Source organism: Triticum dicoccoides, chromosome 7A (assembly GCF_002162155.2).
Source record: "Triticum dicoccoides isolate Atlit2015 ecotype Zavitan chromosome 7A, WEW_v2.0, whole genome shotgun sequence".
NCBI classification, from domain to species: domain Eukaryota; kingdom Viridiplantae; phylum Streptophyta; class Magnoliopsida; order Poales; family Poaceae; genus Triticum; species Triticum dicoccoides.
The window spans coordinates 383,014,429-383,033,048 of record NC_041392.1 but is presented as its reverse complement, the minus strand read 5'-3'; positions in this window follow the sequence as shown (position 1 = coordinate 383,033,048).

Genomic DNA, 18,620 nt, shown 5'->3' with positions numbered 1-18,620 from the left:
ATGTGGACACACTCTCACCGTCTCATTCCAGGAGTTGAAGCTAATATTTCAAGAAAATGCTCGAGTTGAGAGATATGAGGTCTCCAACAAGTTCTACAGCTGCAAAATGGAGGAGAATAGTTCAGTGAGTGAACACATACTCAGAATGTCTGGGTACCATAACCACTTGGCTCAGCTGGGAGTTAATCTTCCTGATGATAGTGTCATTGACAGAATTCTTCAATCACTGCCACCAAGCTATAAAGGCTTCGTGATGAACTATAATATGCAAGGGATGGAAAAGACAATTCCCGAGCTCTTTGCAATGCTAAAGGGTGCGGAGGTAGAAATCAAGAAGGAGCATCAAGTGTTGATAGTGAACAAGACCACTAGTTTCAACAAAAAGGGCAAAGGTAAGAAGGGGAACTTCAAGAAGAACAGCAAGCAAGTTGATGCTGAAGGGAAGAAGCCCAAGTCTGTACCTAAGCCTAAAATTGAGTGCTTCTACTGCAAAGGGACTGGTTACTGGAAGCGGAACTACCCCAAGTATTTGGCGGATAAGAAGGATGGCAAAGTGAAAGGTACATTTGATATACATGTTATTGATGTGTACCTTACTAATGCTCGTAGTAGCACCTGGGTATTTGATATTGGTTCTGTTGCTCATATTTGCAACTCGAAACAGGGGCTATGGATTAAACGAAGATTGGCTAAGGACGAGGTGACGATGCGCGTGGGAAATGGTTCCAAAGTCGTTGTGATCGTCGTCGGCACGCTACCTCTACATCTATCGCCGGTATTAGTTTTAGACCTAAATAATTGTTATTTGGTGCCAGCATTGAGCATAAACATTATATTTGGATCTTGTTTGATGCGAGATGTTTATTCATTTAAATCAAAGAATAATGGTTGTTCTATTTATATGAGTAATATCTTTTATGGTCATGCACCCTTGATGAGTGGTCTATTTTTGTTGAATCTCGATTGTAGTGATACACATATTCATAATATTGAAGCCAAAATATACAAAGTTAATAATGATGGTACAACTTATTTGTGGCACTGCCGTTTAGGTCATATTGGTGTAAAGCGCATGAAGAAACTCCGTGCTGATGGTCTTTTGGAATCACTTGATTATGAATTACTTGATGCTTGCGAACCATGCCTCATGGGAAAGATGACTAAGACTCCATTCTCCGGAACAATGGAGCGAGCAACTGACTTATTGGAAATAATACATACTGATGTTTGCGGTCCGATGAGTGTTGAGGCTCGCGACGGGTATCATTATTTTCTGACCTTCACACATGATTTGAGCAGATATGGGCATATCTACTTAATGAAACATAAGTCTGGAACATTTGAAAAGTTCAAAGAATTTCAGAGTGAAGTGGAAAATCATCATAACAAGAAATTAAAGCTTCTATGATCTGATCATGGAGGTGAATATTTGAGTTATGAGTTTGGCCTTCATTTGAAACAATGTGGAATAGTTTCGCAACTCACGCCACCTGGAACACCATAGCGTAATGCTGCGTCCGAACATCGTAACCGTACTTTATTAGATATGGTGCGATCTATGATTTACCACTATCGTTTTGGGGTTATGCTTTATAGACGGTTGCATTCACATTGAATAGGGCACCATCTAAATCCGTTGAGACGACACCATATGAATTGTGCTTTGGCAAGAAACCTAAGCTATCATTTCTTAAAGTTTGGGATTGCGATGCTTATGTGAAAAAGCTTCAACCTAATATGCTCGAACCCAAATTGGAGAAATGTGTCTTCATAGGATACCCAAAGGAAACTGTTGGGTACACCCTCTATCATAGATCCGAAGGCAAGATATTCGTTGCTAAGAATAGATCCTTTCTAGAGAAGGAGTTTCTCTCGAAAGAAGTGGGTGGGAGGAAAGTATAACTTGATGAGGTAATTGTACCTTCTCCCTAATTGGAAAGTAGTTCATCACAGAAACCAGTTCCAGTGATTCCTACACCAATTAGTGAGGAAGCTAATGATGATGATCATGAAACTTCATATCAAGTTACTACCAAACCTCATAGGTCAACCAGAGTACGATCCGCACTAGAGTGGTATGGTAATCCTGTTCTAGAGGTCATGTTACTAGACCATGATGAACCTACAAACTATGAGGAAGCGATGATGAGCCCATATTCCGCGGAATGGCTTGAGGCCATGAAATCTGAGATGGGATCCATGTATGAGAACAAAGTGTGGACTTTGGTTGAATTACCGGTGATTAGCAAGCCATAGAGAATAAATGGATCTTCAAGAAGAAGACTGGCGATGACGGTAATGTTACTGTCTACAAAGCTCGACTTGTTGCGAAAGGTTTTCGACAAGTTCAAGGAGTTGACTACGATGAGACCTTCTCACCAGTAGCGATGCTTAAGTCTGTCCGAATCATGTTAGCAATTTCCACATTTTTATGATTATGAAATTTGGCAAATGGATGTCAAAATTTCATTCCTTAATGGATTTCTTAAAGAAGAGTTGTATATGATGCAACCAGAAGGTTTTGTCGATCCTAAAAGTGCTAACAAAGTATGCAAGCTCCAGCGATCCATTTATGGACTGGTGCAAGCCTCTCGGAGTTGGAATATACGTTTTGATAGTGTGATCAAAGCATATGGTTTTATACAGACTTTTGGAGAAGCATGTATTTAAAAGAAAGTGAGTGGGAGCTCTGTAGCATTTCTAATATTATATGTGGATGACATATTGTTGATTGGAAATAATACAGAATTTCTGGATAGCATAAAAGGATACTTGAATAAGAACTTTTCAATGAAAGACCTCGGTGAAGCTGCTTATATATTGGGCATCAAGATCTATAGAGATAGATCAACACGCTTAATTGGACTTTCACAAAGCACATACCTTGATAAAGTTTTGAAGAAGTTCAAAATGGATCAGCCAAAGAAAGGGTTCTTGCCTGCGCTACAAAGTGTGAAGTTGAGTCAGACTCAATGACCGACCACTGCAGAAGATAGAGAGAAAATGAAACTCATTCACTATGCCTCAGCCATAGGTTCTATCATGTATGCAATGCTGTGTACCAGACCTGATGTGTGCCTTGCTATAATTTTAGTAGGGAGGTACCAAAGTAATCCAGGAGTGGATCACTGGACAGCGGTCAAGAACATCCTGAAATGCCTGAAAAGGACTAAGGATATGTTTCTCATTTATGGAGGTGACAAAGAGTTTGTCGTAAATGGTTACGTCGATGCAAGCTTTGGTACTGATCCGGATGACTCTAAGTCACAAACTGGATATGTATTTATATTGAATGGTGGAGCTGTAAGTTGGTGCATTTCCAAGCAGAGCGTCATGGCGGGATCTACGTGTGAAGCGGAGTACATAACTGCTTTGGAAGCAGCAAATGAAGGAGTCTGGATGAAGGAGTTCATATCCGATCAAGGTGTAATACCTAGTGCATCGGGTCCAATTAAAATCTTTTGTGACAATATTGGAGCAATTGCCTTGGCGAAGGAATCCAGATTTCACAAGAGAACCAAAAACATCAAGAGATGCTTCAATTCCATCCACGATCAAGTCAAGGAGGGAGACATAGAGATTTGCAAGATACATATGGATCTGAATGTTGTCGGCCCGTTGACTAAGCCTCTCTCATGAGCAAAACATGATCAGCACCAAGACTCCATGGGTGTTATAATCATTACAATGTAATCTAGATTATTGACTCTAGTGCAAGTGGGAGGCTGAAGGAAATATGCCCAAGAGGCAATAATAAAGTTGTTATTTATATTTCCTTATATCATGATAAATGTTTATTATTCATGCTAGAATTGTATTAACCGGAAACTTAGTACATTTGTGAATACATAGACAAAATAGAGTGTCCCTAGTATGCCTCTCCTTGACTAGCTCGTTAATCAAAGATGGTTAAGTTTCTTGACCATGGACATGTGTTGTCATTTGATGAACTAGATCACATCATTAGAGAATGATGTGATGTACAAGACCCATCTAGTACCTTAGCATAATGATCGTTTAGTTTTATTGCTATTTCTTTCTTCATGACGTATTCATATTCCTCCGACTATGAGATTATGCAACTCCCGAATACCGGCGGAACACCGTGTGTGCTATCAAACGTCACAACATAACTGGGTGATTATAAAGATGCTCTACAGGTGTCTTCGAAGGTGTTTGTTGAGTTGGCATAGATCAAGATTAGGATTTGTCACTCCGTGTATCGGAGAGGTGTCTCTGGGCCCTCTGGGTAATGCACATCACTATAAGCCTTGCAAGCAATGTGACTAATGAGTTAGTTGTGGGATGATGCATTACGGAACGAGTAAAGAGACTTGCCGGTAACGAGATTGAACTAGGTATGAGGATGCCGACGATCAAATCTTGAGCAAGTAACATACCTATGACAAAGGGAATAGCGTATGTTGTTATGCGGTTTGACCGATAAAGATCTTCGTAGAATATGTAGGAGCCAATATGAGCATCTACATAGTTCTCGAACCCGTAGGGTCCGCACACTTAACGTTCGATGACGATTTGTATTATGAGTTATGTGTTTTGGTGACCGAAGTTTGTTCGGAGTCCCGGATGAGATCACTAACATGATGACAAGTCTCGAAATGGTTGAGAGGTAAAGATTCATATATTGGATGGTAGTATTAGGACATCGAAATGGTTCCGAGTGATTCAGATATTTTTTCGGAGTACCGAGGGGTTACCGGAACCCCCGGAGAAGTATTGGGCCAACATGGGCCTAAGGGAGAGAGAGGGAATCCCGCAGGGGGTGCCCGCACACCCTCCCTCCTTGGGAGTCCAAATAGGACAAGGAGGAGGGGGCGGCGCCCCCCTTTCCTTTCCCTCTCCCTCTCCTTCCTATTCCCTCCGGTGGAAGAAAGGAAAAGGGGGGTGCGAATCCTACTTGGACTAGGTGATGAGGACATCAATACCATTGTTACACCCACAGCCCCTACTCTTACATATACTGGACCAATTACTAGAGCTCGTGCACGCCAATTAAATTACCAGGTACTTTCGTTTCTTGGTAATGATTCTAATGTTCATGAGATTATGATGTTGCCTAAATTGGATGCATTTGTTTTGCTTACAAATGAAGGGCCTAGCTTGGAGAAGGATGAACATTGGAGCAAGAACACGCATGGAGTTGATGGCATGCGCAAGGGATCAAGAACGGAGTTACAAATGATGATTTCAGGACTTTGAAGCCGCCATAAGGAGTGCATGAAGCCTTGGACGAAATATACAAGATGCCACTTCATAATATTCGTCCATAGGCTATTCTAGGTGCTGCGTCACCTTATTAATGGGCCAGGCCCATGTAATTTCGAAATACTTAAGTATAGGCTATTTTTAGAGTCCGTATGTGTGGGGAAACAAGAGTTAGGGTTGGTTTCGGACCCCACCCTCAAGGGCCACGAAATTCCCCCCTCTTCCTCCATATATACAGCCCTTAGGGCGTCGTTTAGACTTTGGGTTTTGTTTAGATTAAAAGTTCGCCATAGCTGCAACTTCGCGTACTTTGTTTGTGTCCAACGACCAGACCAAGACGTCACAGAACCCCACCTTGATCAATAAAGCTTTCATCTTATATTCGCAATATCCCGATTTCAATCTCAGTTTCTTGCTTGTTCCTCGTTTGCTCGCAGGAAACAGACCCTCGTGGTCAGGTTGATCGTGCTCCGACGTGGTCAATAACCCTCGGAAGTTGGTTTAGCGATTGCTAAGGCGCGACGTCTTGCACGTTCGTAGTCGGATCGTCAAGGTCGACTCCCACAGAAAACGATAGCCACCATCTCATCGAAACATCGGGACACCTTAGCCTCTATCAAGTGGTATCAGATTTCCAGGTTGCTCGTTGAGATTTTACAATTTTTCGTAGATTAGATCGAGTCTGTTCTTCATACCTACAGTCCACGAAAAAGCCAGAAAAAAATTAGGGTTAGTTCATCATATCCGAACCAATCTGAGCCTTTGCATAATCTTTTTAGGGTTTTTGCTTTGTTGAATTTGCGGTTGCATCGTCGTGTCAAGTTGCTGGTCTTAGAGTCTAGTCTTTTAGAGTTTCGAGTTCTGGTCATAAGTTGTCACGCCGCCGCCGCACCATCATCATCGCCCATCTACCACTTTTGCTTATCCGCCACCGCTCTGAATCCATATCCATATACCACCACCAATCCGTATCCATATACCACCACCAATCTATATCCATATACCACCACCGCTACCATATACCACCACCGCTGCCATATACCACAACCATATATCCACCACCAATCCGAGTTCTTCTCATATTAGGTTTGTTCTTGAGATCAATCTAAATTCTGATTCGTGTTTCCTTGCCTGCGTAGGTCTCGGGAAAAAAAAGTCTGGAGACCCTCGGGCAGTTTTTAGGCCAAAATTTTCACGGGCAAATTTTTTCTCCCTATCCTATTTTTAGGCTTTTCTGAGTCTTTTGAGCCACGTGCCATCATAGTGATTTTTTGTGGCACTTTTTCGTCGTCGCTGCCCTGATTTCCGAAAAAAAGTGAAAAAAAAAATTCCGTGCCCATCCTATCAGTTTGACGAGGGAAGAGTTTTGAGACACTCGCCATTATAGTGATTTTTCCCAAAAAAAAGAGGAGCGCAAAAAAAACAAGAGCGAAAAAAAAAGAGTTCCAGAGTGTGCTTTTCCCTTATTTACGTGCAGCGCCGTGATTTTGTTAGTGTTCTAGGCTCACGTCTCTAGCACGGTCTAGCCTAGGACCAGCACAGTACCGTCGTTGAGCGTTTATTCAACTTTGCATCTCTGAATTGATTATTGCTGACCCTTTCTGCTACCATACTATACGCCTACCCAGCTCCACATACATCTACGTCGTGCGTTTGACTCTCCCTGGCAATCGCTCTATCCAAGCTTTTGAGAAGTTTTGACTACAACGGTTGCCGATCACCGCCTGCTGCTGGGTAAGAACTGGTAAGAATTTGAGATTTGCTTGACGGATTTGTGACACCCGCCACCACCACCACTTGTTAGTAGTCTGTAGGATCATATTCTTGTGTGTTTCTATTGCTGCTAACCATGCCAGGATCACAAGCCGACGAGACTGACTGGGAGAACTTGATGAACAAGGAGCTTCATGATACGTTTCAGCAAATGATGAGTGGACAGGTGCAAGATGTGATAAACAAATTTGAAGAGGCCATGGATAAGATAGATGGCATGGAGAAGACATTTGAAACAAAGCTCGATAACAAGTTTGCTGAATTGCTTTCGCGTTTTCCACCACCACCACCGGCTGCTCCTGCCGCACCTCTGCAACAACAGCAACAACATCGACTACCTCCACGTCGGGAAATAGCCCTCTGCCGAGCGAGCCGTGTCCCTCTTCAATCGGGCCAAACTACTGGTGCTGCTGTTGATACTTCTGTGGCTCCTACTGTTGATGTGGAGGAGGATGATTATGTGGGAGATTATGAGGATGAGGTTGATCAAAATCAGAACTACATGCCACCACCAGCACAGCAACCACCAGGTCGTCCACATGCAAATAATGGCAATGGTAGGGCTCACCCTCAGGTACGAGATCATGACCATCTCCCTAAACTAAAATTGAATATTCCACCATTTGAGGGTAGATATGTTCCTGATATATATCTTACTTGGGAGTTAGAAACTGAACAACGACTTACATGTTTACAATATCCCGAGGAGAGACGTGTTCCTGCTGCTGTTTGTGCATTCACTAGTTTTGCATGTGTTTGGTGGTCTGAGCATTGTAGATTATATCCTATTCCGACTACTTGGGCTGCTTTGAAAACTGCTATGCGTACTCGTTGGGTTCCACCATATTATCAACGTGAATTACTTCAAAAATTGCAGCGCTTAAGACAGGGGAAAAATTCTGTAGAAGAATATTATCAGGAATTACAAACTGGCATGATTAGATGTGGTATTGTTGAGGAGAATGAAGCTATGCTTGCACGTTTTATGGGTGGATTAAATAGAGAGATTCAGACGATTCTAGAGTATAAGGAGTATACTAATATCACTCGTTTATTCCATCTTGCTTGTAAAGCTGAACGTGAAGTGCAGGATCGACAGGCATTGGCGTGGACTAACTTTTCTGCAGGTCGACCTTCATCATGGACACCACATGCATCATCTACTTCCACACGTTCTGCTACACCGGCGCCTCCGTCGGCTGCCACCTCCAACCGTGATACAATAAAGCAGGCACAATCACCACTATCTGCCAAGAGCACACCTTCTGGGCCTGCAAAGAGCTCTTCTTCATCCATGGCATCAACAGGGCAAACACATGATATTATTTGTCGATGTTGCAAGGGTGGAGGTCATTATGCGAGAGAATGCCCATCTAAGCGTGTGATGATTGTTACTGAGGATGGTGGGTATGAGTCCGCTAGTGACTATGATGAGGAGACTTTGGCTCTTATTACACGTGAAGAACACGGTGGAGACGATTCTGATCATGAGACGCAATACATGGCTCCTGAAGATGCTGACAGGTATGAATGTTTAGTTGCTCAACGTGTTTTGAGTGTGCAGGTTACACAAGCTGAGCAAAATCAGAGGCATAATTTGTTCCATACAAAGGGAGTTGTGAAGGAACGTTCTGTTCGCGTGATCATAGATGGACGGAGCTGCAATAACTTGGCTAGCATGGAGATGGTGGAGAAGCTATCTCTCACCACAAGACCACATCCACATCCTTACTACATCCAATGGTTCAACAACAGCGGCAAGGTTAAGGTAACACGTACTGTTCGTGTGCATTTTAGTATCTCTACATATGCTGATTATGTTGATTGTGATGTGGTACCTATGCAAGCATGTTCCTTATTACTTGGTAGACCATGGCAATTTGATAAAAATTCTGTACACCATGGTAGAAACAATCAGTATACTCTTGTTCATAACGATAAAAATATTACTTTGCTTCCTATGACTCCTGATTCCATTTTGAAAGATGATATTAATAGAGCTAATAAAGCAAAACAGGAGACAAATAAGAGTGGAAATCAGATTGTGGCAAAAGAATTTGAGCACCAAATGAAGCCTAATGATAAACCATCTACTGTTGTTTCTGAAATTAAATTGAAAAGTGCATGTTTACTTGCCACCAAATCTGATATTGATGAGCTAGATTTTAGCAAATCTGTTTGCTATGCTTTTGTGTGCAAAGAGGCATTATTTTCATTCGAGGACGTGCCTTCCTCTTTGCCCCCTGCTGTCACTAACATTTTGCAGGAGTTCGCTGACGTTTTTCCACAAGACGTGCCACCGGGATTACCACCTATTCGAGGGATTGAGCATCAAATTGACTTAATTCCCGGTGCTTCGCTACCCAACCGTGCACCATATCGTACCAATACAGAGGAGACGAAGGAGATTATGCGTCAAGTACAAGAACTGCTCGACAAAGGTTATATACGCGAATCCCTTAGTCCTTGTGCTGTTCCTATCATTTTAGTGCCGAAAAAGGATGGTACGTCGTGTATGTGCGTTGATTGTAGAGGCATTAATCATATTACTATTCGTTATCGTCATCCTATTCCTAGGCTAGATGATATGCTTGATGAATTGAGTGGCTCTACAATATTCTCCAAAGTTTATTTGCGTAGTGGATACCATCAAATTCGTATGAAATTGGGTGATGAATGGAAAACATCATTTAAAACTAAGTTTGGATTATATGAGTGGTTAGTCATGCCTTTTGGGTTAACTAATGCACCTAGTACTTTCATGAGGTTAATGAACGAAGTTTTACGTGCTTTCATTGGACGATTTGTGGTAGTTTACTTTGATGACATATTGATTTATAGCAAATCTTTGGAGGAACATTTGGAACATTTACGTGTTGTTTTTATTGCTCTACGTGATGCACGTTTGTTTGGAAACCTTGGAAAGTGCACCTTTTGCACCGACCGACTATCTTTTCTTGGATATGTTGTTACTCCACAGGGAATTGAAGTTGATAAAGCCAAGATTGAAGCTATTGAGAGTTGGCCGCAGCCCAAAACGGTCACACAAGTGAGGAGTTTCCTTGGCCTCGCTGGTTTCTATAGGCGTTTTGTGAGATATTTCAGCACCATTGCTGCACCTCTCAACGAGCTTACAAAGAAGGATGTGCCTTTTGTTTGGGGTACCGCACAGGAAGAAGCCTTCACGGTATTGAAAGATAAGTTGACACATGCTCCTTTACTCCAACTTCCTAATTTCAATAAGACTTTTGAGCTTGAATGTGATGCTAGTGGAATTGGATTAGGAGGTGTGTTATTACAAGATGGAAAACCTGTTGCATACTTTTCTGAAAAATTGAGTGGGCCTAGTCTGAACTATTCTACTTATGATAAAGAATTATATGCTCTTGTTCGTACCTTAGAAACATGGTAACATTATTTATGGCCCAAGGAATTTGTTACACATTCTGATCATGAATCTTTGAAACACATTAAAAGTCAAGCAAAACTGAACCGTAAACATGCTAAATGGGTTGAATTCATTGAGACTTTCCCTTATGTCATTAAACACAAGAAGGGTAAAGAAAATGTTATTGCTGATGCCTTGTCTCGTTGTTATACTATGCTTTCACAACTTGACTTTAAAATATTTGGTTTGGAGACCATCAAAGATCAATATGTTCATGATGCTGAATTTAAAGATGTATTGCAGAATTGTAAGGAAGGGAGAACTTGGAACAAGTTCGTTCTTAACGATGGATTTGTGTTTCGTGCTAACAAGCTATGCATTCCAGCTAGCTCCGTTCGTCTTTTGTTGTTGTAGGAGGCGCATGGAGGAGGATTAATGGGACACTTTGGCATCAAGAAGACGGAGGATATACTTGCTACACATTTCTTTTGGCCAAAGATGAGACGGGATGTTGAGCGTTTTGTTGCTCGCTGCACTACATGTCAAAGAGCTAAGTCACGACTCAATCCTCATGGTTTATATATGCCTTTGCCTATACCTAGTGTTCCTTGGGAGGATATATCTATGGACTTTGTTTTAGGTTTACCTCGAACAAAGAAGGGGAGGGATAGCATATTTGTTGTCGTGGATAGGTTCTCGAAAATGGCACACTTTATACCATGTCATAAAAGCGATGATGCTGTTAATGTTGCTGATTTGTTCTTTCGTGAAATTATTCGCTTACATGGTGTGCCAAATACTATTGTTTCAGATCGTGATACTAAATTTCTTAGCCACTTTTGGAGATGTTTATGGGCTAAGTTGGGGACTAAGCTGCTTTTTAGTACTACTTGTCACCCCCAAACTGATGGACAAACTGAAATAGTCAATAGAACATTGTCTACTATGCTTAGGGCTGTTTTGAAGAATAACAAGAAAATGTGGGAAGAATGCTTGCCTCATATTGAATTTGCTTATAATCGTTCATTGCATTCTACTACTAAGATGTGCCCTTTTGAAATTGTGTATGGTTTCCTACCTCATGCACCTATTGATTTGTTACCTCTTCCATCTTCAGAGAAGGTTAATTTTGATGCTAAAGAACGTTCTGAATTGATTTTAAAAATGCATGAGTTAACTAAGGAAAACATTGAGCGTATGAATTCTAAATATAAACTTGCTGGAGATAAGGGTAGAAAACATGTTGTGTTTGCGCCTGGAGATCTTGTTTGGTTACATTTGTGTAAAGATAGATTTCCTAATCTACGCAAATCAAAGCTAATGCCACGTGCTGATGGTCCTTTTAAGGTGTTAGAGAAAATAAATGATAATGCATATAAACTTGAGCTACCTGTAGATTTTGGGGTTAGTCCCACTTTTAACATTGCAGATTCGAAGCCTTATTTGGGTGAGGAAGATGCGCTTCCGTCGAGGACGACTTCATTTCAAGAAGGGGGGATGATGAGGACATCAATACCATTGTTACACCCACAGCCCCTACTGTTACATATACTGGACCAATTACTAGAGCTCGCGCACGCCAATTAAATTACCAGGTACTTTCGTTTCTTGGTAATGATTCTAATGTTCATGAGATTATGATGCTGCCTAAATTGGATACATTTGTTTTGCTTACAAATGAAGGGCCTAGCTTGGAGAAGGATGAACATTGGAGCAAGAACACGCATGGGGTTGATGGCATGCGCAAGGGGATCAAGAACGGAGTTACAAGTGATGATTTCAGGACTTTGAAACCGCCATAAGGAGAGCATGAAGCCTTGGACGAAATATACAAGATGCCACTTCATAATATTCGTCCATAGGCTATTCTAGGTGCTGCGTCACCTTATTAATGGGCCAGGCCCATGTAATTTCGAAATACTTAAGTATAGGCTATTTTTAGAGTCCGTATGTGTGGGGAAACAAGAGTTAGGGTTGGTTTCGGACCCCACCCTCAAGGGCCACGAAATTCCCCCCTCTTCCTCCATATATATAGCCCTTAGGGCGTCGTTTAGACTTTGGGTTTTGTTTAGATTAAAAGTTCGCCATAGCTGCAACTTCGCGTACTTCGTTTGTGTCCAACGACAAGACCAAGACGTCACAGAACCCCACCTTGATCAATAAAGCTTTCATCTTATATTCGCAATATCCCGATTGCACTCTCAGTTTCTTGCTTGTTCTTCGTTTGCTCGCAGGAAACAGACCCTCGTGGTCAGGTTGATCGTGCTCCGGCGTGGTCAATAACCCTCGAAAGTTGGTTTAGCGATTGCTAAGGCGCGACGTCTCGCACGTTCGTAGTCGGATCGTCAAGGTCGACTCCCACAGAAAACGATAGCCACCATCTCATCGAAACAATGGGACACCTTAGCCTCTATCACTAGGAGTCCAAGTAGGACTCCTCCCATGGCGCACCCCTCCTGGCCGCCTGCCTCTCTCCTCCCCTCCTTTATATACGTGGCCAGGAGGCACCCCAAAGGTACACCAAGATTTCTCTTAGCCGTGTGTTGTGCCCCCCTCCATAGTTTACGCCTCCGGTCATATTATCGTAGTGCTTAGGTGAAGCCCTACGCGGATCATATCACCATCACCATCACCATGCCGTCATGCTGTCAGAACTCTCCCTCGACCCTCTACTGGATCAAGATCTCGAGCGACGTCATCGAGCTGAACGTGTGCTGAACACGGAGGTGCCGTATGTTTGGTACTTGGATCAATTGGATCGTGAAGATGTTCGACTACATCAACCGCGTTAACATAACGCTTTCGCTTTTGGTCTACGAGGGTATGTGGACACACTCTCCACGTCTTGTTGCTATGCATATCCTAGATAGATATTGCGTGATTGTAGGAAAAATTTTGAAATTTCATGCAACGTTCCCCAACATCACCCGTTGGAGAAAGTTGCCGCCCCAAGTCGTCGCGTGGTTCAGCAACTCACCGCTCCAGGGCCACTCGATGAGGAGTGGCGAGTTGCTCCATGATACGACTCTAGCGTATCTATAATTTATGAAGTATTCATGCCATGTTTACAATAGTTTTATATGATTTTGGTATGATTTGGTTAGAACTAACCCGGATTGACGCTGTTTTCAGCAGAACTACGTGATGTTGTTTTTGTGCAGAAATAAAAATTCTCGGAATGCGATGAAAATCAACGGAGAATTTTTCTGGAAAATATAAAAAATACTGGAACAAAAATCTACCGGAGGGGAGTCCCGTGGGCCCCACGAGGTTGGGGGCGTGCCCACCCCCCTGGGCGCGCCCCTGTGCCTCGTGGACTACTCGTGGGGCCCCCTGGCTTCTTCTCGATGCCAACCTCTCCTATAAATACCCAAACCTCCAGAAATTAACCTATATTGGAAGTTCTGCCGCCGCAAGCCTGTGTAGCCACGACAAATCAATCTAGGCCCTCTCTAGCACCCTGCCAGAGGGGGCCATCATCACCAGAGGGCATGGAGCAGGATCCCGGAGGGGCCATCATCGTCATGAAGGCCAAGGACCAGGGGGAGAGGAAGCACAAGGGGGAGAACCTCTCCTACTCTCTCTCGGTGGTGCCGGAGTGCCATCGGGAGGGGAATCATCGCCGCGATGACCGTCTTCATCAACATCACCATCATCATCACCATCCTCATCTCTTTTACGCGGTCCACTCTCCCACACCCCGCTGTAATCCCTACATGAACATGGTGCTTTATGCCACATATTATGATCCAATGATGTGTTGCCATCCTATGATGTTTTGAGTAGATATCCTTTGTCTTTGGGTTGATTGATGATCTAGATTGGTATGAGTTGTATGTTTTATTTTGGTGATGTCCTATTGTGCCCTCCGTGTCGCGCAAGCGTGAGGGATTCCCGCTGTAGGGTGTTGCAATATGCTCATGATTCGCTTATAGTGGGTTGCTTGAGTGACAGAAGCATAAACCCAAGTAAGGGGATTGTTGTGTATGGGATAAAGGGGACTTGATGCTTTAATGCTATGGTTGGGTTTTACCTTAATGATCTTTAGTAGTTGTGGATGCTTGCTAGAGTTCCAATCATAAGTGCATATGATCCAAGAAGAGAAAGTATGTTAGCTTATGCCTCTCCCTCATATGAAATTGCGATGACGACTGTCGGTCTTGTTAATAATTGCCTAGGATAATTCCGCACATCGATCCATCATTATTCCACACTTGATATTTATAATATTTAGTAATATATTCTAACTTTATGATAACAACGCCTACTTTCATATTTTAGCTCTCCGATACCATGCAAAGTTATTCTCTTCATACCCACAACGCAGTTTTATTTCTCGTTTCTAGTTGGAAGCAAACGTTCGGTGTACGTAGAGTCCTATCAGTGGCAGATAGGGCTTGAGAGAATATTGATCTTACCTTTAGCTCCTTGTGAGTTCGACACTCCATATTTATCACTTCCACCATTGGGAATTGCTATGATGATTCCTTACACTTGGGGATTATCAAGCTCTTTTCTGGCGCCGTTGCCGGGGAGCAATAGCGTGGGGTTGATATTCTCGTGTGTGCTTGTTTTCTTTCTTCACTAAGTAGATTTTGTTTTTCCTTTTTGTTTCTGTTTAGTTGTGGGTGAAACATACAAAAAAAATTAAAAGAATGAAAATACAAAAAAATATACTTTCCTCTCATGCCTAAAAAGTTTTTTCAATAAGAGAAGTGATTGGAAGGTTATGTATTGGAGAAGTGAGGGTCGACCTTATACACTTGTGTTCATCCTCATGGAAACAATATAAAAAAATCATGGAAGCTTCTCTGATAAAAATTATCCCCTTGTATATATCCATTGTATTATAAAAATAATGTGCCAAGCTTCGGTTTTAGGATGATTAGATTGCTTGTTTACTTTGTGCAGTACAAAAACAGAAACTTTGGTTGTAGCGCGTGATTTTACATTTTTTAGTGGAAAGTAAAATGGGTCTGAAACTTTTTGCACATTACTTATGTACAATTTTTTAAAATTTTCATATTTTTTTAGAATTTTTTGGAGTTACAGAAGTATACTAAACTTCCAGATTACTATAGACTGTCCTGTTTTTGACAGATTCTGTTTTCTATGAGTTGTTTGCTTTTTTTGATGAATCCATGGGTAGTATCGGGGGGTATGAACCATGGTGAAGTTGGAATACAGTATATATAGTTCTAATATGAAATTGGAATAAGTTTGCAACATTACCTAAAGTTTTGTGTGGATGAAGTGTTCAAAGATCGAGGAGCTATCAATATGAGAAGAATAAAGAGAGGCAAGAGCTCAAGCTTGGGGATTCCCAAGGCACCCCAAGTAAATATTTCAAGGATACTCAAGCATCTAAGCTTGGGGATTCCCCGGTTGGCATGCCATCCTTCTTCTTCAACAATTATCGGTATACCTCGGTTTTTGTTTTGTTCACATAATGTGTGTCCTTTGTGTTTGTGTTTTTTCTTTTAAGAACCATGCTAGTATGAGATAGCCCTTTATTTATTTATAGAATACTTCGTGTGCTTCACTTATATCTTTTAAGTATGATCTTACATAATTGCTCTTTGTGCTTCACTTAAATCTTTTGAGTATGGTTTTATAGAATGCTTCGTGTGCTTCACTTATATATTTTGAGCTTGGATATTGGTTAGTCTATAGTAATTGTAGAATGATCCATGAACTTCATTTATATCTTTTGGAGTATGAATAATACTATCATCTAAAGTGGATTTAGAAGAAGTTTGCTCCCACTATTCCGAATGAGGAGAATTTTGCTTATGTGGAGAGTAGTAAAATTTCTATGCTCGTAGATCATGAAAAGAATGCTTTATGTGATGGTTATATTGTTGAACTCATTCATGATGCTACTGAAAATTATTATGAGGGAGGAATACATGCTTGTAGGAGTTGCAATAATATCAAGTTTCCTCTCTATGTGCTTAAAGTTTTGAAGTTACTTGTTTTGCCTTCCTATGCTAGTTAATTCTTGTTCCCATAAATTGTGTTCTTACAAAATCCCTAGGAATAGGAAGTGGGTTAGGTTTAGATGGGCTAGTAATATTCTTCATGATGCTCTCTTTATGTTCAATTCTTATCTTTTATGTGAGCATCATTGAAATCATCATGCCTAGCTAAAAGGCATTAAAGAAAAGCGCTTGTTGGGAGACAACCCAATATTAACCCTTACTGTTTTTGTGTGTTATCATGATTAAGCTACTGTAGTAATCATGTATTATAGCTTTTGTTTCAATAAAGTGCCAAGTAAGACATTTGGGAAGACTTGGGTGGAAGTTAATGTGATCTTGCTATAAAAAACAGAAACTTTGCCTCACGAGATTAGCTGTAATTTTTTACGGAAGAGTGCGATTGAGTTGATTATTTTTTCAGAAGATTAATAGACAAATTCCTCACTTCCGCCAATTTATTTCATAATTTTTGGAGTAGCAGAAGTATGGTTGGTGTTCAGATCATTACAGACTGTTCTGTTTCTGACAGATTCTGTTTTCATTGCATAGTCTGCTTATTTTCTAGTTTCTATGGTTTATATTTCTCAATGTAAATTGTAGAAATGATACGGTACAGTGGGAATTGTGTGAGAACTATTATGAACCTTGTCTTTGACAGTACCAAATTGAATGGTTTACTCTTTATCATACTAACCTATCTCACGAAATTCCGTTAAGTTTTGTGTGATTGAAGTTTTCAAGTTTTGGGTGAGATATCGATATGAGGAGAATAAGGAGTAGAAATACCCTAAGCTTGGGGATGTCAAGGCACCCCAAGGTAATATTCAAGGAAGACTCAAGCGCCTAAGCTTGGGGATGCCTCGGAAGGCATCCCCTCTTTCGTCTTCAAAACTATCGGTATATCTTACTCGGAGCTATATTTTTATTTGTCACATGGTATGTGTTTTTTTGGAGCATATGTTCAATTTTACTTGCTATTTGAATAAAATTAATGGATCTGAAATCTTGAATGAAAAAAAAGAATCCTCCCATGGCTAGTTAATTATTTGACTACTCAGTGTTCTTCACTTATATCTTTTTGGAATAGTTTGTCATTTACTCACGCGCTTCATGTATATCCTACGAGTAAATGTTTGAATGAATTGAATATCATAAATCTGAATTTATATACGTTTCATATGCTTACAACATGAGGAGTAATGACTTCACACATAATAAGTATAGGTAGTAAATTTATTGGAAGTTAGCAAACGCTGATTTGGTCATTTGAACAATTCATGAAACAATATTGAAGGAAGAGATATTTCACATATAAATATACTATCTTGGACATCTTTTGCAATTGTGATCACTCATTAAAATATGACATGCTAAAAGGTTGATGTTGGACAAGGAAGACAACTTAATGGGTTATGTTTTTCTATATCCGAAACGTTATATTGTCTTGGATCATCCAACATGTTGAGCTTGCCTTTCTCTCTCATACTAGCCAAATTCTTTGCACCAAGTAGAGATACTGCTTGTGCTTCCAAGCATTTCTTAAACCAGTTTTGCCATGAGAGTTCACCATACCTACCTATGGATTGAGTAAGATCCTTCAAGTAAGTTGTCATTGGTGCATGCAATAAAAATTACTCTCTAAATATGTATGATCTATTAGTGCAAAGAAAATAAGCTTTATACGAACTTGTGATAGGGAAGAAATAAAAGCGACGGACTGTATAATAAAGGTCTTTATTACAATAGGCAATATAAAGTGACGTTTTTTTGCATTAAGATTTTGTGCATTCAACCATAAAAGCGCATGACAACCTCTGCTTCCCTCTGTGAAGGGCCTATCTTTTACTTTTATCTTCTACCCTTATACAAGAGTCATGGTGATCATCACCTTTCCTTTTTATACTTTTTCCTTTGACAAGCACTTTGTGTTGAAGCGATCCGGTATATATATAGAGAGAGGGTAGCACTATTCTAATTCTGAAATTAGAATAGTTATTTGAATCACGATGAGCCCTGTAAGGCGCGCGGAGACTTTTCCGAACCCGCAGATAAAAAAGACTAATCTCGCACTGAACTTCCCACCACCCCGCGTCCTCTCCCCCCACTACCCGCACCCACCTGCCGCCCTCTCCCTCACTACCACGCGCGGTGCGGCCCGACCAACCCACCCCCGCCGCCCCTCCCAACCTTCACCGTCGCCGGCGCCGCCCGTCCCAACTTTCACTGCGCCCGGCGCCGCCCGTCCCAACTTT